Here is a 15867-nt window from a genome sequence, read left to right as displayed (position 1 = left end):
AACAAATATTAAACTCACATTTATTAATTACCCTTAATAAAATTAAGAAACAGGGACGTCTCCCTTACTATGGCTGCAGCTTAAAAAAAATCTTTAAAATCTGTCTAAAAGAACCCAATATCTTCAATATATAATAATGTTTAAATAAAATTAAATATCTGTTAAAAGCTTAAAAAGTTCATAAACCACCTTTTTAGTAATAGAAGCATTCATAAACCACCTTTTAAAAGTCTTCTATAAATGGTAACTTTATATAAGTTTATATGAATCAATATCCAAACCAACACTTTGGGAGAATCTGCTAAAAGTCTTAGCCACGTACAGTACCTTGTTATTAATAGTTCTCTTGCATATTCGCCTATAGACTTCCCATCAATCTGGCGGATCAGACCGTGGACTCCTTGCCCAGTGTGCTTAGAGGAATGTGGCTGCACCTCACTGACGAGGCCCATAGGAGGCCGAAACGATCGTCTGGGGTTGTCATGTTCCTTGTTCAGAGGAGAATTGCCTGGTATTTCGGGGGGCTGGACTGACCTTACTTGGCGGGATCAGACTGATATACTTCAGGAAAGTTTTCTTCTGTGAAAAGCACACTGGTCTAAAAGAGGCTGCTTCCGGGTGGTAAATCGCCATAGAACAAGCCACTGAGCTGTTGTTCGTTCCTGGTAGAGCGCTTCTCTCTTTGTATGCAAATTATTATGACCCTGGGGAAGTCTCCCTATGGGTGATGGGGGAAACCAGACGTGGACTCCTTGCCCAGTGTGCTTAGAGGAATGTGGCTGCACCTCACTGACGAGGCCCATAGGAGGCCGAAACGATCGTCTGGGGTTGTCATGTTCCTTGTTCAGAGGAGAATTGCCTGGTATTTCGGGGGGCTGGACTGACCTTACTTGGCGGGATCAGACTGATATACTTCAGGAAAGTTTTCTTCTGTGAAAAGCACACTGGTCTAAAAGAGGCTGCTTCCGGGTGGTAAATCGCCATAGAACAAGCCACTGAGCTGTTGTTCGTTCCTGGTAGAGCGCTTCTCTCTTTGTATGCAAATTATTATGACCCTGGGGAAGTCTCCCTATGGGTGATGGGGGAAACCAGACGTGGACTCCTTGCCCAGTGTGCTTAGAGGAATGTGGCTGCACCTCACTGACGAGGCCCATAGGAGGCCGAAACGATCGTCTGGGGTTGTCATGTTCCTTGTTCAGAGGAGAATTGCCTGGTATTTATGGGGGCTGGACTGACCTTACTTGGCGGGATCAGACTGATATACTTCAGGAAAGTTTTCTTCTGTGAAAAGCACACTGGTCTAAAAGAGGCTGCTTCCGGGTGGTAAATCGCCATAGAACAAGCCACTGAGCTGTTGTTCGTTCCTGGTAGAGCGCTTCTCTCTTTGTATGCAAATTATTATGACCCTGGGGAAGTCTCCCTATGGGTGATGGGGGAAACCAGACGTGGACTCCTTGCCCAGTGTGCTTAGAGGAATGTGGCTGCACCTCACTGACGAGGCCCATAGGAGGCCGAAACGATCGTCTGGGGTTGTCATGTTCCTTGTTCAGAGGAGAATTGCCTGGTATTTCGGGGGGCTGGACTGACCTTACTTGGCGGGATCAGACTGATATACTTCAGGAAAGTTTTCTTCTGTGAAAAGCACACTGGTCTAAAAGAGGCTGCTTCCGGGTGGTAAATCGCCATAGAACAAGCCACTGAGCTGTTGTTCGTTCCTGGTAGAGCGCTTCTCTCTTTGTATGCAAATTATTATGACCCTGGGGAAGTCTCCCTATGGGTGATGGGGGAAACCAGACGTGGACTCCTTGCCCAGTGTGCTTAGAGGAATGTGGCTGCACCTCACTGACGAGGCCCATAGGAGGCCGAAACGATCGTCTGGGGTTGTCATGTTCCTTGTTCAGAGGAGAATTGCCTGGTATTTCGGGGGGCTGGACTGACCTTACTTGGCGGGATCAGACTGATATACTTCAGGAAAGTTTTCTTCTGTGAAAAGCACACTGGTCTAAAAGAGGCTGCTTCCGGGTGGTAAATCGCCATAGAACAAGCCACTGAGCTGTTGTTCGTTCCTGGTAGAGCGCTTCTCTCTTTGTATGCAAATTATTATGACCCTGGGGAAGTCTCCCTATGGGTGATGGGGGAAACCAGACGTGGACTCCTTGCCCAGTGTGCTTAGAGGAATGTGGCTGCACCTCACTGACGAGGCCCATAGGAGGCCGAAACGATCGTCTGGGGTTGTCATGTTCCTTGTTCAGAGGAGAATTGCCTGGTATTTCGGGGGGCTGGACTGACCTTACTTGGCGGGATCAGACTGATATACTTCAGGAAAGTTTTCTTCTGTGAAAAGCACACTGGTCTAAAAGAGGCTGCTTCCGGGTGGTAAATCGCCATAGAACAAGCCACTGAGCTGTTGTTCGTTCCTGGTAGAGCGCTTCTCTCTTTGTATGCAAATTATTATGACCCTGGGGAAGTCTCCCTATGGGTGATGGGGGAAACCAGACGTGGACTCCTTGCCCAGTGTGCTTAGAGGAATGTGGCTGCACCTCACTGACGAGGCCCATAGGAGGCCGAAACGATCGTCTGGGGTTGTCATGTTCCTTGTTCAGAGGAGAATTGCCTGGTATTTAAGGGGGCTGGACTGACCTTACTTGGCGGGATCAGACTGATATACTTCAGGAAAGTTTTCTTCTGTGAAAAGCACACTGGTCTAAAAGAGGCTGCTTCCGGGTGGTAAATCGCCATAGAACAAGCCACTGAGCTGTTGTTCGTTCCTGGTAGAGCGCTTCTCTCTTTGTATGCAAATTATTATGACCCTGGGGAAGTCTCCCTATGGGTGATGGGGGAAACCAGACGTGGACTCCTTGCCCAGTGTGCTTAGAGGAATGTGGCTGCACCTCACTGACGAGGCCCATAGGAGGCCGAAACGATCGTCTGGGGTTGTCATGTTCCTTGTTCAGAGGAGAATTGCCTGGTATTTCGGGGGGCTGGACTGACCTTACTTGGCGGGATCAGACTGATATACTTCAGGAAAGTTTTCTTCTGTGAAAAGCACACTGGTCTAAAAGAGGCTGCTTCCGGGTGGTAAATCGCCATAGAACAAGCCACTGAGCTGTTGTTCGTTCCTGGTAGAGCGCTTCTCTCTTTGTATGCAAATTATTATGACCCTGGGGAAGTCTCCCTATGGGTGATGGGGGAAACCAGACGTGGACTCCTTGCCCAGTGTGCTTAGAGGAATGTGGCTGCACCTCACTGACGAGGCCCATAGGAGGCCGAAACGATCGTCTGGGGTTGTCATGTTCCTTGTTCAGAGGAGAATTGCCTGGTATTTCGGGGGGCTGGACTGACCTTACTTGGCGGGATCAGACTGATATACTTCAGGAAAGTTTTCTTCTGTGAAAAGCACACTGGTCTAAAAGAGGCTGCTTCCGGGTGGTAAATCGCCATAGAACAAGCCACTGAGCTGTTGTTCGTTCCTGGTAGAGCGCTTCTCTCTTTGTATGCAAATTATTATGACCCTGGGGAAGTCTCCCTATGGGTGATGGGGGAAACCAGACGTGGACTCCTTGCCCAGTGTGCTTAGAGGAATGTGGCTGCACCTCACTGACGAGGCCCATAGGAGGCCGAAACGATCGTCTGGGGTTGTCATGTTCCTTGTTCAGAGGAGAATTGCCTGGTATTTCAGGGGGCTGGACTGACCTTACTTGGCGGGATCAGACTGATATACTTCAGGAAAGTTTTCTTCTGTGAAAAGCACACTGGTCTAAAAGAGGCTGCTTCCGGGTGGTAAATCGCCATAGAACAAGCCACTGAGCTGTTGTTCGTTCCTGGTAGAGCGCTTCTCTCTTTGTATGCAAATTATTATGACCCTGGGGAAGTCTCCCTATGGGTGATGGGGGAAACCAGACGTGGACTCCTTGCCCAGTGTGCTTAGAGGAATGTGGCTGCACCTCACTGACGAGGCCCATAGGAGGCCGAAACGATCGTCTGGGGTTGTCATGTTCCTTGTTCAGAGGAGAATTGCCTGGTATTTCGGGGGGCTGGACTGACCTTACTTGGCGGGATCAGACTGATATACTTCAGGAAAGTTTTCTTCTGTGAAAAGCACACTGGTCTAAAAGAGGCTGCTTCCGGGTGGTAAATCGCCATAGAACAAGCCACTGAGCTGTTGTTCGTTCCTGGTAGAGCGCTTCTCTCTTTGTATGCAAATTATTATGACCCTGGGGAAGTCTCCCTATGGGTGATGGGGGAAACCAGACGTGGACTCCTTGCCCAGTGTGCTTAGAGGAATGTGGCTGCACCTCACTGACGAGGCCCATAGGAGGCCGAAACGATCGTCTGGGGTTGTCATGTTCCTTGTTCAGAGGAGAATTGCCTGGTATTTCTGGGGGCTGGACTGACCTTACTTGGCGGGATCAGACTGATATACTTCAGGAAAGTTTTCTTCTGTGAAAAGCACACTGGTCTAAAAGAGGCTGCTTCCGGGTGGTAAATCGCCATAGAACAAGCCACTGAGCTGTTGTTCGTTCCTGGTAGAGCGCTTCTCTCTTTGTATGCAAATTATTATGACCCTGGGGAAGTCTCCCTATGGGTGATGGGGGAAACCAGACGTGGACTCCTTGCCCAGTGTGCTTAGAGGAATGTGGCTGCACCTCACTGACGAGGCCCATAGGAGGCCGAAACGATCGTCTGGGGTTGTCATGTTCCTTGTTCAGAGGAGAATTGCCTGGTATTTTGGGGGGCTGGACTGACCTTACTTGGCGGGATCAGACTGATATACTTCAGGAAAGTTTTCTTCTGTGAAAAGCACACTGGTCTAAAAGAGGCTGCTTCCGGGTGGTAAATCGCCATAGAACAAGCCACTGAGCTGTTGTTCGTTCCTGGTAGAGCGCTTCTCTCTTTGTATGCAAATTATTATGACCCTGGGGAAGTCTCCCTATGGGTGATGGGGGAAACCAGACGTGGACTCCTTGCCCAGTGTGCTTAGAGGAATGTGGCTGCACCTCACTGACGAGGCCCATAGGAGGCCGAAACGATCGTCTGGGGTTGTCATGTTCCTTGTTCAGAGGAGAATTGCCTGGTATTTTGGGGGGCTGGACTGACCTTACTTGGCGGGATCAGACTGATATACTTCAGGAAAGTTTTCTTCTGTGAAAAGCACACTGGTCTAAAAGAGGCTGCTTCCGGGTGGTAAATCGCCATAGAACAAGCCACTGAGCTGTTGTTCGTTCCTGGTAGAGCGCTTCTCTCTTTGTATGCAAATTATTATGACCCTGGGGAAGTCTCCCTATGGGTGATGGGGGAAACCAGACGTGGACTCCTTGCCCAGTGTGCTTAGAGGAATGTGGCTGCACCTCACTGACGAGGCCCATAGGAGGCCGAAACGATCGTCTGGGGTTGTCATGTTCCTTGTTCAGAGGAGAATTGCCTGGTATTTCGGGGGGCTGGACTGACCTTACTTGGCGGGATCAGACTGATATACTTCAGGAAAGTTTTCTTCTGTGAAAAGCACACTGGTCTAAAAGAGGCTGCTTCCGGGTGGTAAATCGCCATAGAACAAGCCACTGAGCTGTTGTTCGTTCCTGGTAGAGCGCTTCTCTCTTTGTATGCAAATTATTATGACCCTGGGGAAGTCTCCCTATGGGTGATGGGGGAAACCAGACGTGGACTCCTTGCCCAGTGTGCTTAGAGGAATGTGGCTGCACCTCACTGACGAGGCCCATAGGAGGCCGAAACGATCGTCTGGGGTTGTCATGTTCCTTGTTCAGAGGAGAATTGCCTGGTATTTCGGGGGGCTGGACTGACCTTACTTGGCGAGATCAGACTGATATACTTCAGGAAAGTTTTCTTCTGTGAAAAGCACACTGGTCTAAAAGAGGCTGCTTCCGGGTGGTAAATCGCCATAGAACAAGCCACTGAGCTGTTGTTCGTTCCTGGTAGAGCGCTTCTCTCTTTGTATGCAAATTATTATGACCCTGGGGAAGTCTCCCTATGGGTGATGGGGGGAAACCAGACGTGGACTCCTTGCCCAGTGTGCTTAGAGGAATGTGGCTGCACCTCACTGACGAGGCCCATAGGAGGCCGAAACGATCGTCTGGGGTTGACATGTTCCTTGTTCAGAGGAGAATTGCCTGGTATTTCGGGGGGCTGGACTGACCTTACTTGGCGGGATCAGACTGATATACTTCAGGAAAGTTTTCTTCTGTGAAAAGCACACTGGTCTAAAAGAGGCTGCTTCCGGGTGGTAAATCGCCATAGAACAAGCCACTGAGCTGTTGTTCGTTCCTGGTAGAGCGCTTCTCTCTTTGTATGCAAATTATTATGACCCTGGGGAAGTCTCCCTATGGGTGATGGGGGAAACCAGACGTGGACTCCTTGCCCAGTGTGCTTAGAGGAATGTGGCTGCACCTCACTGACGAGGCCCATAGGAGGCCGAAACGATCGTCTGGGGTTGTCATGTTCCTTGTTCAGAGGAGAATTGCCTGGTATTTAGGGGGGCTGGACTGACCTTACTTGGCGGGATCAGACTGATATACTTCAGGAAAGTTTTCTTCTGTGAAAAGCACACTGGTCTAAAAGAGGCTGCTTCCGGGTGGTAAATCGCCATAGAACAAGCCACTGAGCTGTTGTTCGTTCCTGGTAGAGCGCTTCTCTCTTTGTATGCAAATTATTATGACCCTGGGGAAGTCTCCCTATGGGTGATGGGGGAAACCAGACGTGGACTCCTTGCCCAGTGTGCTTAGAGGAATGTGGCTGCACCTCACTGACGAGGCCCATAGGAGGCCGAAACGATCGTCTGGGGTTGTCATGTTCCTTGTTCAGAGGAGAATTGCCTGGTATATTGGGGGGCTGGACTGACCTTACTTGGCGGGATCAGACTGATATACTTCAGGAAAGTTTTCTTCTGTGAAAAGCACACTGGTCTAAAAGAGGCTGCTTCCGGGTGGTAAATCGCCATAGAACAAGCCACTGAGCTGTTGTTCGTTCCTGGTAGAGCGCTTCTCTCTTTGTATGCAAATTATTATGACCCTGGGGAAGTCTCCCTATGGGTGATGGGGGAAACCAGACGTGGACTCCTTGCCCAGTGTGCTTAGAGGAATGTGGCTGCACCTCACTGACGAGGCCCATAGGAGGCCGAAACGATCGTCTGGGGTTGTCATGTTCCTTGTTCAGAGGAGAATTGCCTGGTATTTCGGGGGGCTGGACTGACCTTACTTGGCGGGATCAGACTGATATACTTCAGGAAAGTTTTCTTCTGTGAAAAGCACACTGGTCTAAAAGAGGCTGCTTCCGGGTGGTAAATCGCCATAGAACAAGCCACTGAGCTGTTGTTCGTTCCTGGTAGAGCGCTTCTCTCTTTGTATGCAAATTATTATGACCCTGGGGAAGTCTCCCTATGGGTGATGGGGGAAACCAGACGTGGACTCCTTGCCCAGTGTGCTTAGAGGAATGTGGCTGCACCTCACTGACGAGGCCCATAGGAGGCCGAAACGATCGTCTGGGTTGTCATGTTCCTTGTTCAGAGGAGAATTGCCTGGTATTTCGGGGGGCTGGACTGACCTTACTTGGCGGGATCAGACTGATATACTTCAGGAAAGTTTTCTTCTGTGAAAAGCACACTGGTCTAAAAGAGGCTGCTTCCGGGTGGTAAATCGCCATAGAACAAGCCACTGAGCTGTTGTTCGTTCCTGGTAGAGCGCTTCTCTCTTTGTATGCGGATCAGACCGTATATCAAAGCCTGACACTTACCACTAAATTAAGCGTTCCTCAAGGCATTTCTTACTGCCCAGTCAATTTACCTCCAATCACTGATCCTATTGGCTTCCATGGTAGGATTTTGCCTTATACACAGACTTCCCTTTGTTGGTTATAGTTTAGGTTTATTTCACACAGCGTTGTGATTAGATTCAGTTATTCAACAGATTTATATTTGCCAACACCACGAGTCATCTACGCGTTTTGCTCATTATTCAGGGCTTTATCAAGATGTTTTGAATGTGGTGTTTGGTTCCTTACATAGTAAACACTTTTTTTCTGATTACTTCAGGTGTGTGTTACAAATTTGGTATTATCTCATAAGTTGGTATTTCTTTATAACCTTACGCTTCTTAACAGCAGGGTGGCTTTATTGTTGTGTAACATTTTAACTAATACAAGGAGTGGTAATAATGTATACTACAGAATACTTAAAAGAAGCAAATAGAATTCTTGATGACCATCTTACATGTAATAAAGTAAATTAGAATCCTGCAGAAACATCAAAAGAAACTACTAGCCCTTGTGGAGAAGGCCAGAGAAGCAGGAATTCTAAACAATAAAGAATTACATTTTCTTAACCATAAATTCTTAAGAATCCCCATATTTTATTTTCTTCCCAAAATCATAAATGTCCCCCAGGAATACCTATCATATCACGGATTAAATCAATTATGGCAAACTTATTGCAATATGTTGATAGATTCCTGCAGAAATATGTCAAGTCCCTACCTTCCTATTTAAAAGATTTGACAAGTGTAATTCAAATTTTGAAGGGTATAAAACGGGAAGTAGAAATGTATTTAGTTACCTGTGATGTTGTGTCCCTTTATACCAATCTACTACATGATTTGGGGATAGAAGCAGCTAAATACTACCTGAATAATTCTGATTATTCTGATATGTTACAGACCCCAAAGGACTTTTTAGAAAGTATATTGTTTATTTTCCCTCATATTTATTTTTCTTCCTATAATGAGTATTATATTGGGAAAAAGGTACAGCTATGGGGACTAGATTTGCCCCAAACTATGCCAAACTATTTATGGGTAAATGGGAGGAAAAATTTAGCTATGGGGCAAATCTACAACCTTTCTAGATCTTGATATTTATGTATCAGAGGAGGGTCTCTTAACAAAGATACAAAAGATACATTTTAAAAGTTTAAATGCTACAACTACATTCATGCAAATAGTTGCCAAGATAAAAAAAATAATATACCTCTAGGACATACTTAGATGATCAGAAAAAAATGTTTTAAGTCTGTAGTCAACAAATCTGTTTAAAATTTAGGAGTCAGGAAGAATATTCAGGAGCCAGACATACTTTTAGGATCAAGAGGAGTATTTGTATATTGATATATGGAGAATAAGCCAAAAAGATAGGAGCCAGGGTAAAATTCTAGGAGCCAGTGACTCCATGGCTCCTGGGTTTGTCGAGCCTTGTTCTAAGTTAATAGACTATGAAGATCAAGTGAAAATATTATAACTGTTATTTGCAGAAAGAGGATATAAAGAGAAATTAGTTCTGTAAGCTATTGATACAGCTAGGAAGAAGGAAAGAAGTACTCTGAATATAGAAAAGCTCTTAAAGATAAATATAGTACAATTATTGAAACTGACATTCCATTTATCACAAATTAGAATAGTGATTTTAAAACATTGGCATTTAGTACAAGGAGACTCTATTATAGGAGACAGAGTGAATCCCTATCCAAGAGTGGCATATAAAAAAGCAAGTAATGTAAAAACAATATTGGCTCCAAGTGAATTTAAGAACCAAAGTATATGAGGGAACAAGATAGGAAATACTTTATGCAGCTTTTTTCCCTTTTTTACTTGTAAAGTATGTCAACATAGTTCTAAAACTAAATAATAGAGTTCTCAACAGAACAGACAGGGCGAAAATGTAAGACTAAGGATATGGTTAGATGTACAGACAAGGGAATAATCTACATGATAGAATGTTCATGTAGAAGGCAAAATTTGGGCGGAATGTCTAGACCACTAAGAGATAAGATTACGGAACATCTAAGTAGTATATGAAGGGGAGATCTGGACACATTTATATAGACACTTTAGAGAGGTACATAATAATAATGATAATAATAAAGTAACATAGTAGATGAGGTTGAAAGAAGACAGAAGTACATCAAGTTCAGCCTATACAAATCCTACCTGATTACCTTTGTCCAATCTTATAATGATTCATTTACTACTGCTGTCTGCCAGTACCCAGTTTGCATACAAATTAAAAAATATATATTTTATTTATTATTTTTCTGTAGTGTAGCTTCCCCCCCTCAATATCCAACCCCCACACCCTCCTAGATCCCTTAGATAAAAAATGTCCCCCCTCCTCTCTCCCTCCTTCCCTTTACACTGTTCCATAGTGTAGGGCTCCCGGCCCCATGCGCACTCCCGCCTCCGCCCCTGTGCGCGCTCCCAGCCCCCCCAGCGATGGCCGCCCACCTGCCTCCCTGTAGCTGCTCCCACCCACCAACGATCACACCATCGCTGGCCGATGCAGAGAGGGCCACAGAGTGGCTCTATCTGCATTGGTGTGTTAAAAAAGGTATTGCAGTGATGCCTCAATATCAAGGCATCACGGCAATACCTTGAAAGCGGCTGGAAGCGATCAGGATCGCTTCCAGTCACTTTAAACCCCTAACGACGTACAGGGTACGTTGTTGGTCTTTAACGACCAGTTTGTGTATGACGTACCCTGTACGAAGTGTGTCGTTAAGGGGATATGCACATAATGGAACTCAGTTAATCTGTCCCTACTGAAACTATGTTAAACACTATGGAAGAGGGTCTTACTGATTCCAGTCCCTGTACATTTTTGTGTCTGTTTTGCAAAACTGTTTCAATGTGCCAGATTAATCAACTTTGCAATAGTTGTGTACCTCAATTTATGCATGCAAATCAGCCGCATACTTTGCATGCATAAATTGAGGTACACAACTATTGAAAAGTTGATTAACCTGGCACATTGAAACATCCGCATAAGGAATTATATCCTGTTCCTGTATATATTGCTCAGGGAGAGTCTACTGACTTTACTCCTGAGTTTAAAGGCAATTTACATAAGGCTATGGCAGAATATTTGGCGTAAATGCAAATCTGGTGATTTTTCTCACTCTCTTGATGTGAATATGCAATCTCCTTCCCCTCAACTGCAAATTCCTGCCCTGCTTCAGAGCACTGACTTTGAGGACTCAAAATAATCCAGTTCAGATAGAGAAGAGTCTTCTGTTGCACAGGACCCTGTTCCTGACCTTGAATTTGACAATGCTTTCAGATTTAGGGGCCGATTTATCAAGCTCCGTATGGAGTTTGATGCCCCTTGTTTCAGAAACAGAAGTTATGAAGCAGCGGTCTAAAGACAGCTGCTCCATAACTTGTCCGCCTGCTCTGAGGCCGCGGAGAGAAATCAACCCGATCGAATACGATCGGGTTGATTGACACCCCCTGCTAGCAGCCTATTGGCCGCGAATCTTGAGGGGGCGGCATTGCACAAGCAATGATAAATCAGTAAAATGTTGTTTTCAAAGCTCCTCCTAAGTTTCCAAAGATATTTCAGGTTCCAGATTTGGTTTCTGACTATAGCCAAAGAATGGAAAAAATGGTATTCCATTTGCTCCTTCTTCCAGGTTTAAGAGAATATATCTGGTTCCAGAGCAGAACATTGAATTATGGCAAACCATACCTAAGGCTATTTCCACTCTTGCCAAACACACTACCATCCCTATGGAGGATAGCACCTTTTTCAGCGATCCAATGGACCACAAAATAGAGTCTCTCCTGAGAAAGCTCTTCCTTCAGACAGGTCTTCTGCTTAAACTAGCAGTATAAAACTTCAGAAGGCATGTTTGTCCCTGCAACATGCTTCATTTCCATCAGTGGCTCAATGCATGGAGGTCGCGAGTCTTATGGTTGCGGCTGTTCCTTTTGCCCACCTTCACTTGCAACCCATTCAACTATCTATGCTCTATCAGTAGTCAAAAAATTATTTGCAGATTACTATGAATTTATATTTCAGACAATCTCTCACTTGGTTGATACCCGGTCCTTCTTTGACCCTTGGAGTACTTCATTCGCCCATCCTGGGCTATTGTGATGCCAGATGCCAGTATTTCAGTCTGGAATTCTCAAAGAACGCAATTAGTTAGGTGCCCTTTAGAGGCAAGGTTACTAATCAACATTCTGGAACTCTGCAGGATTCTTCAGGCTCTTCAGTTCTGATCTCCTTTTATCCATTTCCAATTGGACAATATCACAGCGGTGACCTACATAAATCATCAAGGGGTTAACCGCAGTCCACTGGCTATGCAGGAAGTGTCTCAGTTTCTTTCTTGAGCAGAGATGAATCATTGCTTCCGATTAGCAGTTCACAATCACATATCAGGTGTGAAGAACTGGGAAGCTGATTATCTCAGCCATCAATTGGTCCATCCAGGAGAGTGGTCTTTCCATCAAGATATCTTCGATCAATTAGAGATCAAATTAGATTCACCAGACAAAGATCTGATGGCCTCTCATTTAAATCACAAACTTTCAATGTATTGTGCAAAATCAAGAGATCCAAAGGATCAAAATTTCAATGCGCTGACTTACATCAAGATTTTGTAAAAGCCATGTCTTAAAATTAATAGGATCTGGACACAAAGAAAGAATAACAATCTCCTGATTAATATTTTCCAAAAAAACAACTTCCTTAGTAAGAAAATCATATTAGTGCAAAGTACAGCTTTGTCTTTGTGAAAAACTAAAAATGGAGATTTACATGACAAAGCTTTACTTCACACTAATATGACTTTCTTACTAAGGAAGTTGTTTCTTCTGAAAATATTAATCAGGAGATTGTTGTTCTTTCTTTGTGTCCAGATTCTATTAATTCTAAGAAATGGCTTTTACATAATCTTGATGTAGTCAGCACATTGAAGTTTGATCTTCAAGCTACTAGGGAATTCAGACAATCTTCCAGCTTGATTGGTCATTACTCTGGAACTCGTAAAGGGCAAAAGGCTACTATGGTAGCTATAGCCTCTTGGCTCAAACAGGTAATTCTGAGCAAAAGTAACAGTGGTGAAATATAATTTGCACCAAAACTAGTGAAGGAATGTGCTGTCCTTTAGAAGATATATGTCCCTCTACATATACATGGAAAAGGTGTGCAAACAAATGGAAAAAGGGGAGCGCTACAAAGCAATTCCTACATAAATTTAAAACATAAATATGTGTGGAGAGCTAAGTGTAAGATAATAATGATAGCTCTGTATTGAGATATATAAAAACAGTTTAATATGTGGAAAATACAAAGATAAAACAGAAAATGGTATATCTCAAACAGCTAGATTTAGAGTTTGGCGGTAGCCGTGAAAACCAGCGTTAGAGGCTTCTAACGCTGGTTTTGGGCTACCGCTGGTATTTGGAGTCAGTCAGGAACGCTCACTTTGCAGCCGCGACTTTTCCATACCGCAGATCCCCCTACGCCATTTGCGTATCCTATCTTTTCAATGGGATCTTTCTAACGCCGGTATTTAGAGGCTTGGCTGAAGTGAGCGTTAGAAATCTAACGACAAAACTCCAGCCGCAGAAAAAAGTCAGTAGTTAAGAGCTTTCTGGGCTAACGCCGGTTTATAAAGCTCTTAACTACTGTGCTCTAAAGTACACTAACACCCATAAACTACCTATGTACCCCTAAACCGAGGCCCCCCACATCGCCGCCACTCTATTAAAATTTTTTAACCCCTAATCTGCCGCTCCGTACACCGCCGCCACCTACGTTATCCCTATGTACCCCTAATCTGCTGCCCCTAATACTGCCGACCCCTACATAATATTTATTAACCCCTAATATGCCGCCCCCAACGTCGCCGCCACCTACCTACACTTATTAACCCCTAATCTGCCGATCGGACCGCAAAGCTACTATAATAAATGTATTAACCCCTAATCCGCCTCACTCCCACCTCAATAACCCTATAATAAATAGTATTAACCCCTAATCTGCCCTCCCTTACATCGCCGACACCTAACTTCAAGCATTAACCCCTAATCTGCCGACCGGAGCTCACCGCTACTCTAATAAATTTTTTAACCCCTAAAGCTAATTCTAACCCTAACCCTAACCCCCCCCTAAGTTAAATATAATTTTTATCTAACAAAATAAATTAACTCTTATTAAATAAATTATTCCTATTTAAAGCTAAATACTTACCTGTAAAATAAACCCTAATATAGCTACAATATAAATAATAATTATATTGTAGCTATTTTAGGATTAATATTTATTTTACAGGCAACTTTGTATTTATTTTTAACCAGGTACAATAGCTATTAAATAGTTAATAACTATTTAATAGCTACCTAGTTAAAATAATTACAAAAATACCTGTAAAATAAATCCTAACCTAAGTTACAATTAAACCTAACACTACACTATCAATAAATTAATTAAATAAAATACCTACAATTATCTACAATTAAACCTAACACTACACTATCAATAAATTAATTAAATACAATACCTACAAATAAATACAATTAAATAAACTAACTAAAGTACAACAATAAAAAAGAACTAAGTTACAAAAAATAAAAAAATATTTACAAACATTAGAAAAATATTACAGCAATTTTAAACTAATTACACCTACTCTAAGCCCCCTAATAAAATAACAAAGACCCCCAAAATAAAAAAATGCCCTACCCTATTCTAAAATTAAAATAGAAAAGCTCTTTTACCTTACCAGCCCTGAAAAGGGCCCTTTGCGGGGCATGCCCCAAAGAATTCAGCTGTTTTGCCTGTAAAAAAAAACATACAATACCCCCCCCCAACATTACAACCCACCACCCACATACCCCTAATCTAACCCAAACCCCCCTTAAATAAACCTAACACTAAGCCCCTGAAGATCTCCCTACCTTGTCTTCACCACGCCGGGTTCACCGATCGATCCAGAAGAGCTCCTCCGATGTCTTGATCCAAGCCCAAGCGGGGGGCTGAAGATGTCCATGATCCGACTGAAGTCTTCATCCAAGCGGGAGCTGAAGAGGTCCATGATCGGGCTGAAGTCTTCATCCAAGCGGGAGCTGAAGAGGTCCATGATCGGGCTGAAGTCTTCTATCAAGCGGCATCTTAAATCTTCTTTCTTCCGGATCCATGGTCATCCCGCCGACGCGGAACATCCATCTTCACCGACGACTTCCCGACGAATGACGGTTCCTTTAAGGGACGTCATCCAAGATGGCGTCCCTCGAATTCCGATTGGCTGATAGGATTCTATCAGCCAATCGGAATTAAGGTAAGAAAATTCTGATTGGCTGATGGAATCAGCCAATCAGAATCAAGTTCAATCCGATTGGCTGATCCGATCAGCCAATCAGATTGAGCTCGCATTCTATTGGCTGATCGGAATTGTTAGGTGCAGACTTAGGAACTGTTTCCCCATAGGAAACAATAGGGCTGCGTTAGGAGCTGAACGCTGCTTTTTTGCAGGTGTTAGGTTTTTTTCAGCTCAAACTGCCCCATTGTTTCCTATGGGGGAATCGTGCACGAGCACGTTTTTGAAGCTGGCCGCGTCCGTAAGCACCGCTGGTATTGAGAGTTGCAGTGGCGGTAAATATGCTCTACGCTCCCTTTTTTGGAGCCTAATGCAGCCCTTCTGTGAACTCTAAATACCAGCGGTATTTAAAAGGTGCGGGGGAAAAAAAGCATGCGTAGCTAACGCACCCCTTTGGCCGCAGAACTATAAATCTAGCCATAAGATTGGCCAATCTAAAAAATGGAAATAAAAATAAAATATCACAAACTAAAAAGGCTCTAAAAATTCTGGGTATACCCTATCAACCTGTATGGTAAACGGAATAGTGAAGTGAAAGACTCTGCCCGTTGAGAATATTTAAAATATTGGTAGAGAAAGTGGTCCGTAGCACAAGCGTTACAGTGAAGCAAAAGGGTGAAAAAATCTTGAGAATATCGAAGAATTAATGAAGTCTGAGGAGAGTTATCTTCAGAGTATACAACTGAGTGATACTTACATTTGGTCACTCTCTATGATGGATGCAATGAATCCATCCGGTTAACATGTAACCGCTCCTGTCTCTTAGT

The sequence above is a fragment of the Bombina bombina genome, chromosome 10 (genome assembly GCF_027579735.1).
Source record: "Bombina bombina isolate aBomBom1 chromosome 10, aBomBom1.pri, whole genome shotgun sequence".
Taxonomy (NCBI): domain Eukaryota; kingdom Metazoa; phylum Chordata; class Amphibia; order Anura; family Bombinatoridae; genus Bombina; species Bombina bombina.
This window is presented reverse-complemented; position numbering follows the sequence as displayed.